Raw genomic sequence first — 15,103 nt, 5'->3', positions numbered from 1 at the left:
CTCTTTAAATGAATCGAATGTCCACATAATCAAATGCGCGCATATCGCAATGACTGCCACCTAAGAAATGACCTCTGTATCTGTTGGAGTCTGTTTGCCAACAATAATCCTTGAATAAATAAAATTGATGTATTGGAGACATCGAAGAATGAAAGGACAGGCAGTAGCAATTTGAAAATATTACAAATCGAATATGTACCATCTTCCGTGATTTCATGCATATCAGCGAAATCGTCAGTCGACTTATCTAGTGTAGCCACAATTCGAGTCAGTTAGCCTTTCCATATTGAATGGGAACACGCAGGGAATCGGGCCCAGCTATCATGTCCTCCCAAAGAAGATTTGAAATAGTAAGTGTGAGTGGTCCTTTTTTACAAGCATCATTTCTGCAGCACCTTTTCCTTCATCTAAAGTTGCGTTGCCTACGCGAATGTCCTTTAGTAATCCTTGTTCCACCAAGGTTGGTGAAAGTGCCAGTAACCTTTTAGCAGTGCATCCACTAAGAATCTTATCAAATGGAGGCAGTAATAGTTCATTGCCTTTACTGATGAATGCCACGTTGACATTGGGTCCTTCAGCAATATAACCTTGATCATTAATCCAAATAGTAGCAAAGGCCCCTTTCTCCTCTGCCTCCATTTTGGAGAGAGCATTAGGTAAATAATTTACGCTCTTCATTGTTGCCATTTCTGGAGATTTCATAGGAGTTGAGGATGTTATAACAGTGACCCCCTGGCTACTTGGTGTATAGTCATCTTCAATAACAATGGCATAGAACGCAGAATTCGGACATCCAGCAGGGGAAAGTAAGAAATCTCCTGGACCTGCACTTAACCAATATCGCAAAGATCCTTTCCTGCAATGTGAAGCAGCTACAATCTGCAAGAGAATGCTCCTTAAAGATAAGCGGTCAAAAGGAGGAATAATCTTTGCCACGGAAGAAAATCTCAGAAACCGGTCCAAGTGTGGGTCCAATTCATAGAGATAACCATCAATTATCATAGCAGTGTCAAACACACCATGCCATCGGTGAACCATGTGGTCATCAATAGGAATTACCATCATTGTTGGATCAGCGGTAATACCCCCAAACATAGTTAAGAAGATGGCATACCAAATTTGTGTGTCCATGAAATAAACAAGAATTATTGGAGCCCATATAGAAATAACCAGCCCAATGTTCTTCCTTTCTTGTGGGAAAAGCTCATGCCATGCATAATTCCCAATACTCATCTGCATGATCACCTTTGTAGGCTTAACCAGGGGCCTTATCTCAATATAGTAGCTAAAAGCTAACTTGCTTATAAGAAGTAGAACCCAGAATGTTGTGTACTTGACAAGAGAGAACAGACTCTCACGCATTCCCCATCCAAAATAGAGTCGTGGCTGTTGCCACCATGTCAGAATAGTAAAAATGTGCCAATTCGAATTTTCTATATATCGCCTCAGCATAGGAAACAAGAATAGAATTGCAGCAAGTGTATTAGGCAACAAATATACCACCACAGCTAGGATATACAAGGAAGGGAAATTCCACCCGCTAACCCAGCTCTTGAAAGTTTTTATAAGACCAGTAGGATGCTCATAGGTATGCGCATAACAGACAGGAAGTATGATGACCCATACAGCAGCAACCACAACCTTCAAAATATATCTGAGAATCTGTTTGAATTTCATAGAGTGTCTTGCTTTCCAGCTAAAAATTATATCCAGAATAGCATGATTGTGTTCAAAATAAGATCCCAAACTGTTCAAGGACGAGTTTCAACCTGAAACCCGTATCAATAGAATTAACAACGATTAAAGCTTTCTTTTGAACCAATTCCAGTTTGAGAAGGGCAAGAATGTAAAGTAGTTTGTCATACACATCACATGAAATCCAAAATTGTTGCACACTGTTGGGTACAACTCCATCATACTCCACTTCAGTTAGTGTCGGAATTACAGGACTATGCAGCACAAGCTTTTTATTTTCTCGACATCTTGAAGTTGTAGACATTAGGATGCACTGACAACGATGTGGAATATAATGAACCAGAGATTTAAAGAAGATCTCATCTAAAACCAATGTAGCAAGTGACTCCTCAAGAGATGAAGATTGAAGAATATTTGTAGAAATACATGTCACAATACAAGCTGGTGTCGCAACTACAATGTCTGGAGGCCCAACCATAGCAGCCCTAAAATCTCGGATCACATTCCTCTGATAAATGAACAGCAGGGCATTCCCAGCGCTAACACAATCATTTAATTCAATAGCTGTGACAATGAAGTTTGTTCGGGATTTCCAGTGAGACTTTCTCCAAATAGCTTTTTGCCTCTGATTGCTAATGATGTTTTGAATTGTGCTTGTGCAGGGATAGGATCTTGAAGTTGTTGCTGCCTTTTGAAGAGTTGGAGAATAAATTACATAATCTAAAACAACACATTTAATGATTTCTTCTTCAAAACAGAGTTTTGAAGAAGAATCAATCTCTGACATGAGACGGAGTCTAACACCACTTTCTGGTGGAGCTCACTCAATGCTTGGTCAATTCTTGAAGCTCCATGGTACTCTATTCTGCTGCTTGTTGTACCTCCTAGACCAATTTCGCTATGGTTGGCCCCTCTAATGAAAGTTGCGTAGTCCTCTGGGTCTGTTGCATGGCCTTCAGCTTCTCATGAATATTCTGTGAAATTTGGTTGGCTTCCTCTGTCCAAGGTTGAAGTCGGTCTCTTAGAAAGCACTATTTTTTCTACAACTTTGGATCTGTATCAAAATCGCCTTGCCTTCCTGCAAGCGGACGAAGCACTGGATTGCGCCAACATCCACATCATCATATTGATCTCATCATATTGTTGTTGTGCTTCCCTAATCTGAGTGTTCAACTGTTGCAGTTTAGGGTCCTCCTGTAGTGTATCCCATAGGCCCATTGCCTGATTGAATAGCTGGTCACAACCCTGAACTATGACATCTAGTTGACCCATGGACTCTTTTATAGTTGCGCCTCTCTGTTCCTGAACTTTTAGCAGTGTGGTGGGTTGAAGCTTGAGCTTGAGTTCGGATATCTGCTTTTGGAATTCAAAAGTGACACGCCCAACCTCAGCTTTGGCATCGCGCACTACAACAACTAACTTTCTGCTTTTCGTCATAGCTTATGCATTGTCTAGGATATGAAATTATGAAACTGTTTGACAAGCCTGCTCAATAATGGACTCTAGGTTTGTGCTTCCCACTTGTATTTCCTCTTTCTCCTTTGTGCTCAATAATGGATGAGGTATTGTGCGCATCAAATGGAGATCGTATGCCAAAGTTACGACCCCGGGAAGTTGATGTACCAATTTACCCAAACGAGGCTCATAGTTTGGCGCTTCATCTCCTAGGGTTAGGTTTTTGGATATTTAGGGTTTTCCATTGTTTCTCAACAATAAATAGGCCTTTGAGCCTCATTGTAACACAGTTCAGAGGCATGTAGCCACCACATCTCTTCTCAGAGACAAGCTACCATCACCCGAGCTAGTCTTATTTCCATTCTGTTTGTAAGCATATTTCAATATTTGATACTAATGAAATAAAGTGTTATTTTTATTGCATCTTTGTATTTATGGTTATATCTATAATTTTTTGCATTTTTGTCTAAATCTGGATCAGGGAGATAACCTTGGCCTCTGGTTTACAGCCATGTGGATGTCCATCTCCATGAATACCCAAAAAACCTTGGATTTTGTACTTCGTGTCGCATCTTTTTTTTGCCACAGTGAAGCGAACTTTACTACGTGTGGGAGGGTCTCACTCAATGAAGGGAAATGATTATCCTCTGGAAGCCTCCATGCCACCAAAACTATTAGTAAGAAGAGCCAATCATAGTGGAACAACTAACTCTTCTCTTGCCCCTCATGACAGTTAGCCAAAAATTCTTTACAGAGAGACTGGGCCCAATTATACTAGACCCTGTTCGCACACTGTGCGGCTAATGAAATTATCGGCGTGAGCATTTCATCCGCGCGGGACTTTAGCATTATCTTGCCTGTGAGGATCTACGTGGAAAACTATATTTCCTGGTCTATTATGGAGCATATAAAATACCGGCGCTTTGACTTTACCACCCCCTCCTTAGTCTTTATGCGATCTACAAGTTGTTTTTCTAGGGATTTGTCCACAAAATCATTTGTCGGGTCTGCTCTTTTAAGGTTAGTTTAGAAATTGTATGGATTAACATATCTTTGATGGGGATAGGCTCACCTAGCCATAAACACCCATCTTGCACTAAAGTCAACAACTGGCGCACACACTGTATTGATATTAGAGCGGTGAAAGTGAGGTACGAATAACATGTGTAAAAGTCACGCCAGCTAAAATCCGCAAACCCATTTCATTGGTTCCAACTTCATGACCCCTATGTCTTCATAATATACACAGGTCATATACTGATCCATCGCTAAATGTGGGAATTTCTCCTGGTCGGTGAGGTACCAATCTTCCATCTTTAGCACTCGAATGTGCGCTAAGAGTGTACCCTCCAATGGAACTTCAACTGGGAGTAGTGGTGTAGAAATTGAAAATTTGTTGGAATCAGGGTCTTTGGTCACCTTCTTCTATCCTCTTTGTGGAGGCACATATGCTGGAAGCATAGTGATTGGCTCTGTGTCCTCGGCATCCAACTCCTCAAACCCTTGTCGGAGTTCCTCTTCGTCTATATCTAGGGGCACAATTTCTTTTTCTTATCCATTTCGCCCTTCTTCCGCACCTCCTACGGATGTTTTTGAGGTGAGTAGTGTACTGGTTCCACAACTGGCTTCTTTTGTTTTGACTTGGATGCATACTACTTTGGCCTAAGCAATCTTGGTGTCGTAGGCATTGCTAGTGTAACTTCTACGCTCGCAGCTTTTGGAGCTGGGGCCTCAGACACCGCGGATTCAGATAACTTGTCCACATAAATTTGATGCACGGTATCAAAGTTTTGAACTAGCCCTGGATGCTTGATCAAAACCTCACAATATTCTTAGTGCATGCAAGAAATTCTTAAGCAACAAAGTGTTTCTTTTCATACCAACAAGACATACTTATAGTGATGTTCAGATTCAAATCCAACCATTCGCTCCATAATTTTGTCATAAATGCACCTTTGGCGGTAGATTTCAAATATTTTCTCCTTAATTGTTGCCTACCTTCTCCTCCTAATGAGATTTTCTCAGTCCAATCAGCTATAGTGGCCCTAATGAATATTTTTGGACTGGGCTACGCGACACACTCCCCCATGGCACAGCGTCCTAAGCACAGCATCATATGGTGCACCCTCGTCAATCTTCGCACAGCCTGCTTACTGTCATGTCCTCCTAGTTGGGCAGTGTAGTTTAGAGTCATGCGCTGCCTTACAACTGCCTAGAGCGCTAAGATTGTCCTGCTGCCATATAGTCATTGCGCAAGATCCCCCATATATAGCTTTAGTTGACTCCCATTCACTCTTCCCAGAAAAGGTTCACCATTCAGCTTCACGAGCTGAACTGTGCCCCCCTCTGTAATTTCTTTGACAATATACGGTCCTAACCAATGCATTTGGAATTTACTTGGAAATTTGGTGAACTTGCTATCATATAACAACACAAGATCATTTACCCTGAAAGTGTGAAGCTTGATATGTTGATCATGCCATGATTTTTCATATTCCTTCTATACTTGTTGGTAGAATCCTGCCAGAAACCAGCCTTCCTCTAACTCCATTAGCTATGCGAGCTGTTATTCTAGGGCCTTGTGATCCGCCATATCCTTCAAAGCTGCTATGCACAGACTAGGTACAATATACTCCATAGGCACCACTGCTTTGACCCCATAGACTAATCTGAACGGCTTTTTCCCTATCAACTTCTTACAGGTTGTCTTATAGGCCCATAGTACTGTAGGTACATAAACATCCTAGCCATTCCGTTGTGCGTTACATACCTTTGTCAACCCATTCTCCAAGATTTTCTTAAAAGCTTCGACAACCCCCTTTGCCTGCGAGTGGTATGGTGTACTCTTCTGATGGTAGACCTGGAATTCATTTGTCATCGTGCTAACCATTTCATTCAGAAAGTGTGTTCCCCTATCACTCATTAATACCTTCAAGCATCCGAACCGTGTTAAGACATGTTCAAACAAGAATTTTGTTGCCGTAGCCCCTGTACAATCCTTTACTGGTTATGCTTCTGCCCATCTAGTTAAATATTATGTTGTAGTAATAATGTAGCACGCGCCAGTTTTCTTTCTAGGTGGTTGAATTGGCCCAATAAAATAAATCGCCCACTTCTCAAATGCATGTAAAGATACCCAAGGATGTATTGGTAGTTCATCCCTTCGCGACAGTTTACCAGTGCTTTTACATGCATCACACGCCTTATAGTATGCTTTGGAATCCTTGTGCAATGTTGGCCACCATAATCCTATGCATAAAATCTTCTACATGGTTTGTTTCCCTGCATAATGGCCTCCCACAGCTCCCCCATGAGCTTCAGCGAGAATACTATCACGCTCAAAATCTGGCACATATCTCTGCAATATTTCATCTGCCCCCATTTTTTACAAATGTCCCACAATGACCGAAAAATTGGCTGCACGAACTACTAATTCTTTCTTCTGCTGATTTGTATATCCTTCAGGAGCCATCCCTGTAGTGAATAATGTCAGCAAAATGGTCCTCAGCTACTGTTAGGAATGGGTCCCCTAGGGGTCAATTTTGGGGTTAAAAACCCAAGCTTTGGGGCAGAAGGCCCGAAGTTTGTATAAATAAATGTAAAGTCTCCACATTTTGTGGTCGCGGAGCACGAAGATATCAAGAGTTAAAAAAGGCTTTCCACCCTTAGTCTAGATAGGTTGTGTCGGTTTGAGAGATCCGCCCTTAGTCTGCGGACCATGGGATTGTATAAAAAGGAGGTCTTAGAGGAGTCTAAGAAAAGAAGTAAGTTAAGTAGAAGTGTTTGATGAGTCTGTGAAGAGCTAAGAGCAAGAGTCTTAGCGTAGGAAGAGGCTCTGCAGCTGAGTGCGTAGAGGCCTAGGGTAGAAGTCTATGGCTGAGTGCGTAGACCCTTGCAGCTGTGCGCGTAGGGAAGATAGAGTCTGTATTGGAGATCTAAATAATCAATAAAGAGAAGTATTCTGAAATTACTGTGTATTTTTCCTCTATGAATCACATGTGATTATGTTATGTTAAGTTCTGGGTTTATGTTATAATGCTAATTTGATACATGAATGTATATATTTCTATCTGTTATATGAACGCAAATAAGGATATATGTTTATGCGAAGATAATCTTAATTGCATTTTCTCTAGGATGAACTTCTGATTTAGCTAAAACAGCTTAGCAAACGTAAGGCTCACGACTAAATCCTCCCAATACGATTGGTTCATAAGTGACAAACTGTTGGCATTATGATACAGTTGTTGTCCTTGATGGCAACTCACACAGATGACAGTTCATAGTGCAACAGGTTAACTTACAGATCAGACTCCAGATATTGAAGAAAGAGTAGAGTGGTCTGCCCTTTTCCCTTGATGTCAAAGGGGGAGATTATTTTGGTATTTGGTGTTGTATGGTATCTCTAACAGTCTTTACAGCTTGCAGTAGTCAACACCATCATTGTTTCCATCAAGTCCAAAGGGGGAGATTGTTGGCACTATGATACAAGTATTGTCCTTGATGGCAACTCTGCAGGTCAACTCATTTTTTATAAGAGGCTAATAGGAATATTCAAAGGCTATAGGGCAGTGGTATAGAGGATTAGGAAGATGGAACTAAGGTCCATTGATCAGAATAAAGAAGTTGAAGGAAGAAGATGATGTAAGAGCAGTTTAAGAGATACACGCAGGTTCACTTAGTCCAAGAAACGTATACACGCAGGTACTCAGAACAGAAATAGTGTATAACATACACACACACTCCTGCAGAAGGAAAAGTGCATACATGTTGAAAACTGTGGTTTTGGTCCGAGGTATTTGGTTCGAGGTATTTGGTCCAAGGTATTTGATCCGAGGTATTGGTCCGAGGTATTTGGTCTGCGGTATTGGTCCGAGGTATTTGGTCCAAGGTATTGGTCCTAAGTGGTTTTGGTCCAAGGTATTGAGAAAGGCCTAAATCTATATAAGGAGGAGAAGATCATTAGGCCAATGGGGCAAGTATTGAATATCTTATGAATTGTTCGATAAAGTATGCAGGTTATGAGTTTCTGATGCTTTGCTTGATCTAAACTAAGGTTGCACCTATGTGGTTGATGATGGATTGGGATCATAAGACCTAAAAGGAATTATCATTATGTGGTTTGATCATGGATAGTCTAGATCTAAATACTAACGCATGTTTTATTCTGTAAATATTATGATCTGGGTATGACTGAAGTCTGGAATATCTTAGAAGTTTTTAAGTTATCATTTGCAGATATGTACGCTGGTTCACTTTGGTGAAGGTGCGTATACACGCTAGTTCGACTCTTCCAAGTAGCGTATGCAAAAGAAAAGCTTGATGTTCAAGGATGACTAATCTATCAAATTAGTGTTGTTGCTTTACTGTTGTCTGTCAATGAAGTCTTCTTAGATCTAAATGTAAAATTGAATGAATAAGGAGTTTGATATTTGATAGAGTGATTGTATAAGTGAGAAAAAGTGATTTCTGTTGCTGCCTGTGTAAATCTTTGTAAGTTGATAGTAGATGTTCAGTATATTGCTGGTTGGTACAGACTTGATTCAAAATTTTATGTTTTCAGTAGCTTTGGAGGTATACGCGGGTTTGATTAACAGAAGTAGCGTATACATGCAGTTTTAGTTCAGCCAAGTAGTGTATACAGTCTGATGCATGGTTTCTGAGGTTACAGCTGGTTCTGAATGATGATGCAGGTTTCTGGGTTCAGCACAGTGTTCTGGTGTCAGTGATCTGATTGTTCATATTAACTGAATGTTGGTTGATGTAGTTTAAGTTTAAAAGTTGTTGATGGGTCCAGTATGAAAATTGGATGAAACGTGGCCTTCAGATTGTGGTGTTGTGTTCCAAGAGTATCCAGTCTGAAAATTCATGAAACATGGTCCCTGGAGGAAGAGAGAAGGTCGTAGCCTTCTGTAGGTCGGTGCCTACGTACTGGTAAACATATCGGCCAGTACAAGAGCTAGGGGGTTGGAGCTCCCTTCTAGTAGCAGCTGGAAAACGAGTGAAGGTTGGAACCTTCTATAGGTTGGCACCTATGTACTAGTAAATGGATCAGCTAGTACAAGAGCTAGGGGGTTGGAGCTCCCTTCTAATAGCAGCTGGAAAACGAGTGAAGGTTGGAGCCTTCTGTAGGTCGGTGCCTACGTACTAGTAAATGGATCAGCTAGTACAAGAGCTAGGGGGTTGCAGCTTCCTTCCAGTAGTAGCTGGAGAACGAGAGAAGGTTGTAGCCTTCTGCAGGTGGGTGCCTGTGTACTGGTATGAGTTTGCGCCAGTACAAGATTGTAAACAGGTTTTCCTTATATTAAAAGAAGACAGCAACCGGTGGTTTTTGTCTTGCATTGGGTTTCCACTTTAAATCTTGGTGTTCATGTGTGTTTCTGATGTGTGATGGTTTGTTCTGTTATTACTGCACATGGTTACTTTTTATATGGTTAATGAAGTATTGATGCAATCATTAAAGATCAACATATGAAGAAATAACTGAATCATAAGTTTGTTGGATATACATTGGTTGCCTTAAATACAGTTGTGTGTACACACGAGTTACCTTCATTAAAGTAGCGTATATAAATCAGAGTATGAAAAGAAATATCTATTGATTTTACTAATACTGATTCACCCCCCTCTCAGTATTATTTCCAATAATTGGTATTAGAGCAAGTCCTTTGGCAGAAGCTTGATTTCTTGAAGGAGATCCATAGAAACAATGGGAAAGAAGCTAAATAAGAAAGCGCCTCAGAAAAGGAAGACATCTCAAAGGAACAATGACAACAGGAGAGACAATGGGTCACTAGGTGGAAGCAAGTATTCAGATTCACAATCACCGCAGGCTGAAGATAAACAAGCAAATGAAGTATCAGGTATGAATTTTTGGTCTTATAGTGATACTTTTAATTGTTCATGCATTATTGAAGATATTGGAAGTAATCGTGAAAGAAACATAGATGCAGAAGTTAAAAGACTTATAGATAAAATCAGAGATCAACAAGATCTATTTAACAAAAGGGAGTGTGCCTTCAAAGAAGAAGTTACCAGATTAAAAGCTCAGTTGGAGGAAGGAAACAAAGTAAGGAAGCAGTACAAAGAAAATAAGATCAATGTCAAAAGTTGTGGGATGAAGTGACATCATTAAGAAATGAAGTAAATGAAAAGAGTACAAAAATCAAGAGACTTAAAGATAGATCTAGTTACTATGAAAGTCTTGAAGACAAGATCCTCTCTCTAAAAGAAGATCTTGAAAATAAATAGAATGAAGAACTACCTCAAGCAGATGAAGAACAAGAAAATGAGATTCTCAAATTAAGGCAACAAGTGGAAGAAGGAAGAAAGGCTGAAAAAATCTTGAAGAAGCAATATCTGGAAAAGGAAGAGCAATACTAGGTTGAGGTAAATATCTTAAAAGGTAAATTAGAAGAAAAGGATAAACTGTTACGATTTCAAGACAGTATTAAGATTTTGGATAATATTCTTAGTATTCAAAGGTCTCCTGCCATCAAAACTGGTCTTGGTTTTCATGAATCTGTTGAAGTTGAATCTAGCTCACAAGGTGAGGCAAGGAACTCTAATGCAAAATCTGAAATGCTCAATAAGGAGATGAGAGGTCAACCCCATCAACAACCAAGGAAAGAAAGTCTTCAAATAAAACTTTTGCTCCTAACTGTGGAAGTGATGGTTGGTTATTTCCTCCGATGAATAATGTTGAATTTTTTATATTGCATAATTTTGGACATGTTGCAGCAAGATGTAGAAGTAGAATGGTTCAAGACCGTCACACTAAAAGATCATTAGCTTCCAAGTACTTTAAGGGAAATTGTTTTTCTTGCAATATGTTTGGTCACAAATCCATTGACTGCTATAGAAGGAATATGAAACATGTAAGTTGTTATGCTTGTAACAAGTTTGGACATATAGCAAAGGAATGCAGGAGAAAATTTCAGGCACCATACCAAAAGGAGATAACATCATCACACTCGAAGATATGGAAGAAGAAGGAAGTACAGTCAGAAAGATGTGGCATAGCACAATGTACAGACATAACAAACTCAGGGGGAGCTGAAAGTGTGAAACTTCAGTGTTCTAAATCTCATACGCAATTTTCATGAAGACAAGTCGCGTATATACGCGAGTTCGAAGATGCACAGTCGTGTATATGTGGGTTTGAGGAAAAAGAAGTGGGACAGACTTAGAAAAAGGGGTCTGATATGGTTCAGTCAATTATCAAATATTTGCTCTGTTCTGATTGATGATGATTACAGTCTGCTGATAATATGTAGAAGTGCTCTTGGCCCTCATAAGTTTTTGATGACTTGACATATATCTAATTGATGATGCTACCTTGATGATTCTTACTAATATTTGCAATGATAAGATCTGATAGTAAACAGTTGGCACAAGTTTAGGGGGAGCATATGTTTCTAATAATGCATTGTTGGCATTATAATAGAAGACCTTGGTACATGAAGATGCTTATATTTCTTGATCCACATAGTTGTTTGATTCAGGTGACTCTTTTGATGATGGACATATACAGACTATTGATCTTGATGCTGCTGACAGATGCTGATGGTGGAGATCATATATATGGTGTATGATAGTTGCTAATGAAAATCATGGTCTTGTTTAGATTTTTCGTCCTTGTTATAAATGTCCTGTATATCATTTGATGTAAAGGTCATGAAAATACCTAATTTGTAACCCCACTATGCATGGGAAGGATGATGTAATAATTACTATTTCATTCATGTATAAACATTTGGTATATCCCCACTTGGTTGGGAGATTGATGCATGTATGAATCATTGGTGATAGGAAGGTCATACTCACTTAGTTGAGTTATAGAGTCATGTTATTCTTTTGAAAAATATTTTTGCAGACTCTGCATGTGCTCAGGGGGAGCATGGATGGTTTAGTGCATCTCAGCATGTACAAAGGGGGAGCTTAATCAGAGAATTCAGCGTGTACTCAAGGGGAGCATGGACATCACAATGAATATCAAAGAGGGGGAATATCTTGGTCCTCCCTTTGCCATTGATGTCAAAGGGGGAGAGTATCTTGGTGTTGTGGTTGCCATCAAGTCCAAAGGGGGAGATTGTTGGCATTATGATACAGTTGTTGTCCTTGATGGCAAATCACACAGATGACAGTTCACAGTGCAACAGGTTAACTTACATATTAGACTCCAGAGATTGAAGAAAGAGTAGAGTGGTCTGCCCTTTACCCTTGATGTCAAAGGGGGAGAGTATTTTGGTATTTTGGTGTTGTATGGTATCTCTAACAGTCTTTACAACTTGCAGTAGTCAACACCATCATGGTTGCCATCAAGTCCAAAGGGGGATATTGTTGGCATTATGATACAAGTATTGTCCTTGATGGCAACTCTACAGGTCAACTCAGTTTTGATAAGAGGCTAACAGGAATATTCAGAGGCAATAGGGCAGTGGTACAGAGGATTAGGAAGATGGAACTAAGGTCTATTGATTAGAATAAAGAAGTTGAAGGAAGAAGATGATGTAAGAGCAGTTTAAGAGATACACGCAAGTTCACTTAGTCCAAGCAGCGTATACACACAGGTACTCAGAACAGAAATAGCGTATAACGTACACACGCACTCCCACAGAAGGAAAAGCGTGTACATGTTGAAAACCATGGTTTTGGTCTCAGGTATTTGGTCCAAGGTATTTGGCCAAAGGTATTGGTTTGAGGTATTTGGTCCACGGTATTGGTCCGAGGTATTTGGTCCAAGGTATTTGGTCCAAGGTATTGGTCCTAAGTGGTTTTGGTCCAAGGTATTAAGAAAGGCCTAAAGCTATATAAGGAGGAGAATATCATTAGGCCAATGGGGAAAGTATTGAATATCTTATGAAGTGTTAGATCAAATATGCAGGTTATGGGTTTCTGATGCTTTGCTTGATCTGAACTAAGGATGCACCTATGTGGTTGATGATGGATGATGGATTGGGATCATAAGACCTAAAATGAATTATCATTATGTGGTTTGATCATGGATAGTCTAGATTTGAATACTGACGCATGTTTTATTCTATAAATATTATGATCTGGGTATGACTGAATTCTGGAATATCTTAGAAGTTTTTAAGTTAGCATTTGCAGATCTGTACGTTGGTTTGCTTTGGTGAAGGTGCATATACATGCTGGTTTGGATCTTCCAAGTAGCGTATGCAAAAGAAAAGCTTGATGTTCAAGGATGACTGATCTATCAGATCAGTGCTATTGTTATATTGTGGTCTGTCAATGAAGTCTTCTCAGATTTGAATGTAAAAATGAATGAATAAGGAGTTTGATATTTGATAGATTGATTGTATAAGTGAGAAGAAGTGATCTCTATTGCTTCTTGTGTAAAGCTCTGTAAGTTGATAGTAGATGTTCAATATATTGCTGGTTGGTACAGACTTGATTCAAAAGTTTATGTTTGCAGTAGCTTTGGAGGTATACATAGGTTTCATTAATGGAAGTAGCGTATACACGTAGTTTGCGTTCAGCCAAGTAGCATATACAGTTTGATGCATGGTTTTTGAGGCTACAGCTAGTTCTGAATGATGATGCAGGTTTCTGGGTTCAGCACAATGTTCTAGTGTCAGTGATCTGATTGTTCATATTAACTGAATGTTGGTTGATACAGTTTAAGTTTACAAGTTTTTGATGGGTCCAGTATGAAAATTGGATGAAATGTGGCCTTCAGATTATGGTGTTGTGTTCCAGGAGTACCCAGTCTGAAAATTCATGAAACGTGGTCCCCGGAGGAAGAGAGAAGGTCATAGTCTTCTGTAGGTCGGCGCTTACATACTGGTAAACATATCGGCCAGTACAAGAGCTAGGGGGTTGGAGCTCCCTTCTAGTACCAGCCGGAAAATGAGTGAAGGTTAGAGCCTCTGTAGGTTGGCGCCTATGCACTAGTAAATGGATTAGCTAGTGCAAGAGCTAGGGGGTTGGAGCTCCCTTCTAGTAGCAGCTGGAAAACGAGTGAAGGGTGGAGCCTTCTGTAAGTCGGTGCCTATGTACTAGTAAATGGATTGGCTAGTACAAGAGCTAGGGGGTTGTAGCTCCTTTCTAGTAGTAGCTGGAGAATGAGAGAAGGTTGTAGCCTTCTGCATGTGGGTGCCTGTGTACTGGTATGAGTCTACACCAATACAAGATTGTAAATAGGTTTTTCTTATATTAAAAGAAGACATCAACAGGTGGTTTTGTCCCGCATTGGGTTTCCACCTTAAATCTTGGTGTTCATGTGTGTTTCTTATGTGTGATGGTTTGTTCTGTTATTACTGCACGTGGTTACTTTTTATATTGTTAATGAAGTACTTTTTCACTGATTAAAGATCAACATATGAAGAATTAACTGAATCATAAGTTTGTTGGATATACGCTAGTTGCCTTAAATACAGTTGCATGTACACGCGAGTTACCTTCATTGAAGTAGCATATATAAATGAGAATATGAAAAGTAAAATCTATTGATTTGACTAATACTGATTCACCCCCCCTCTCAGTATTATTTCCAACACAAACAACAAATTTCACTAGAAATCTTGACAGCGCAAAGTTTTCTCTGTTGGACCGGCACACATAATTTATAGGGGTATTTGAATTCAAATTTGACCATTCCCCACAATTTCGGGCAATTAATTCTGTTTTGGAGGTAGATCTTCAAATATTTTTTTTGTAAATGCCGCCATCCTGGTCCCCTTAACCATCTTCTGGCCGTCAAGTCATGAACATGGACTCCAACGGTCACTTTCCTATTGTGCTGTGTGGTACTTCCCTCCATGGCACATCTTCTTACGTGCAGCTTCATCGGTTGCAACTTCATCACTTTCTACACAGCCTGCTCACTGCGTTGTCCTTCGAACTGGGCAGTGTAGTTATAGTCCTGCGCTCCTTTGCAATTGCCTGGAGCACTAAGACTATCCTTTCACAATATAGTCATTGCGCAGGA

At 39.9% G+C, this 15,103-nt stretch overlaps 2 pseudogenes; both read right to left on the bottom strand.

Annotated features, from left to right (window-relative positions):
* Window positions 1–268: 268 nt before the first annotated feature.
* LOC149256026 (D-amino-acid transaminase, chloroplastic pseudogene) lies at window positions 269–1,110 on the bottom strand (annotated as a pseudogene).
* A 619-nt stretch (window positions 1,111–1,729) lies between these two features.
* LOC149256025 (DEAD-box ATP-dependent RNA helicase 16 pseudogene) lies at window positions 1,730–2,173 on the bottom strand (annotated as a pseudogene).
* Window positions 2,174–15,103: the final 12,930 nt, after the last annotated feature.

The sequence above is a fragment of the Pinus tabuliformis genome, chromosome 7, assembly GCF_031772625.1.
Source record: "Pinus tabuliformis cultivar Carrire ecotype Pingquan chromosome 7, CPIR1, whole genome shotgun sequence".
Taxonomy (NCBI): domain Eukaryota; kingdom Viridiplantae; phylum Streptophyta; class Pinopsida; order Pinales; family Pinaceae; genus Pinus; species Pinus tabuliformis.
Note: the sequence above shows the minus strand (reverse complement) of the source record. Positions and strands in the feature narration are given on the sequence as shown.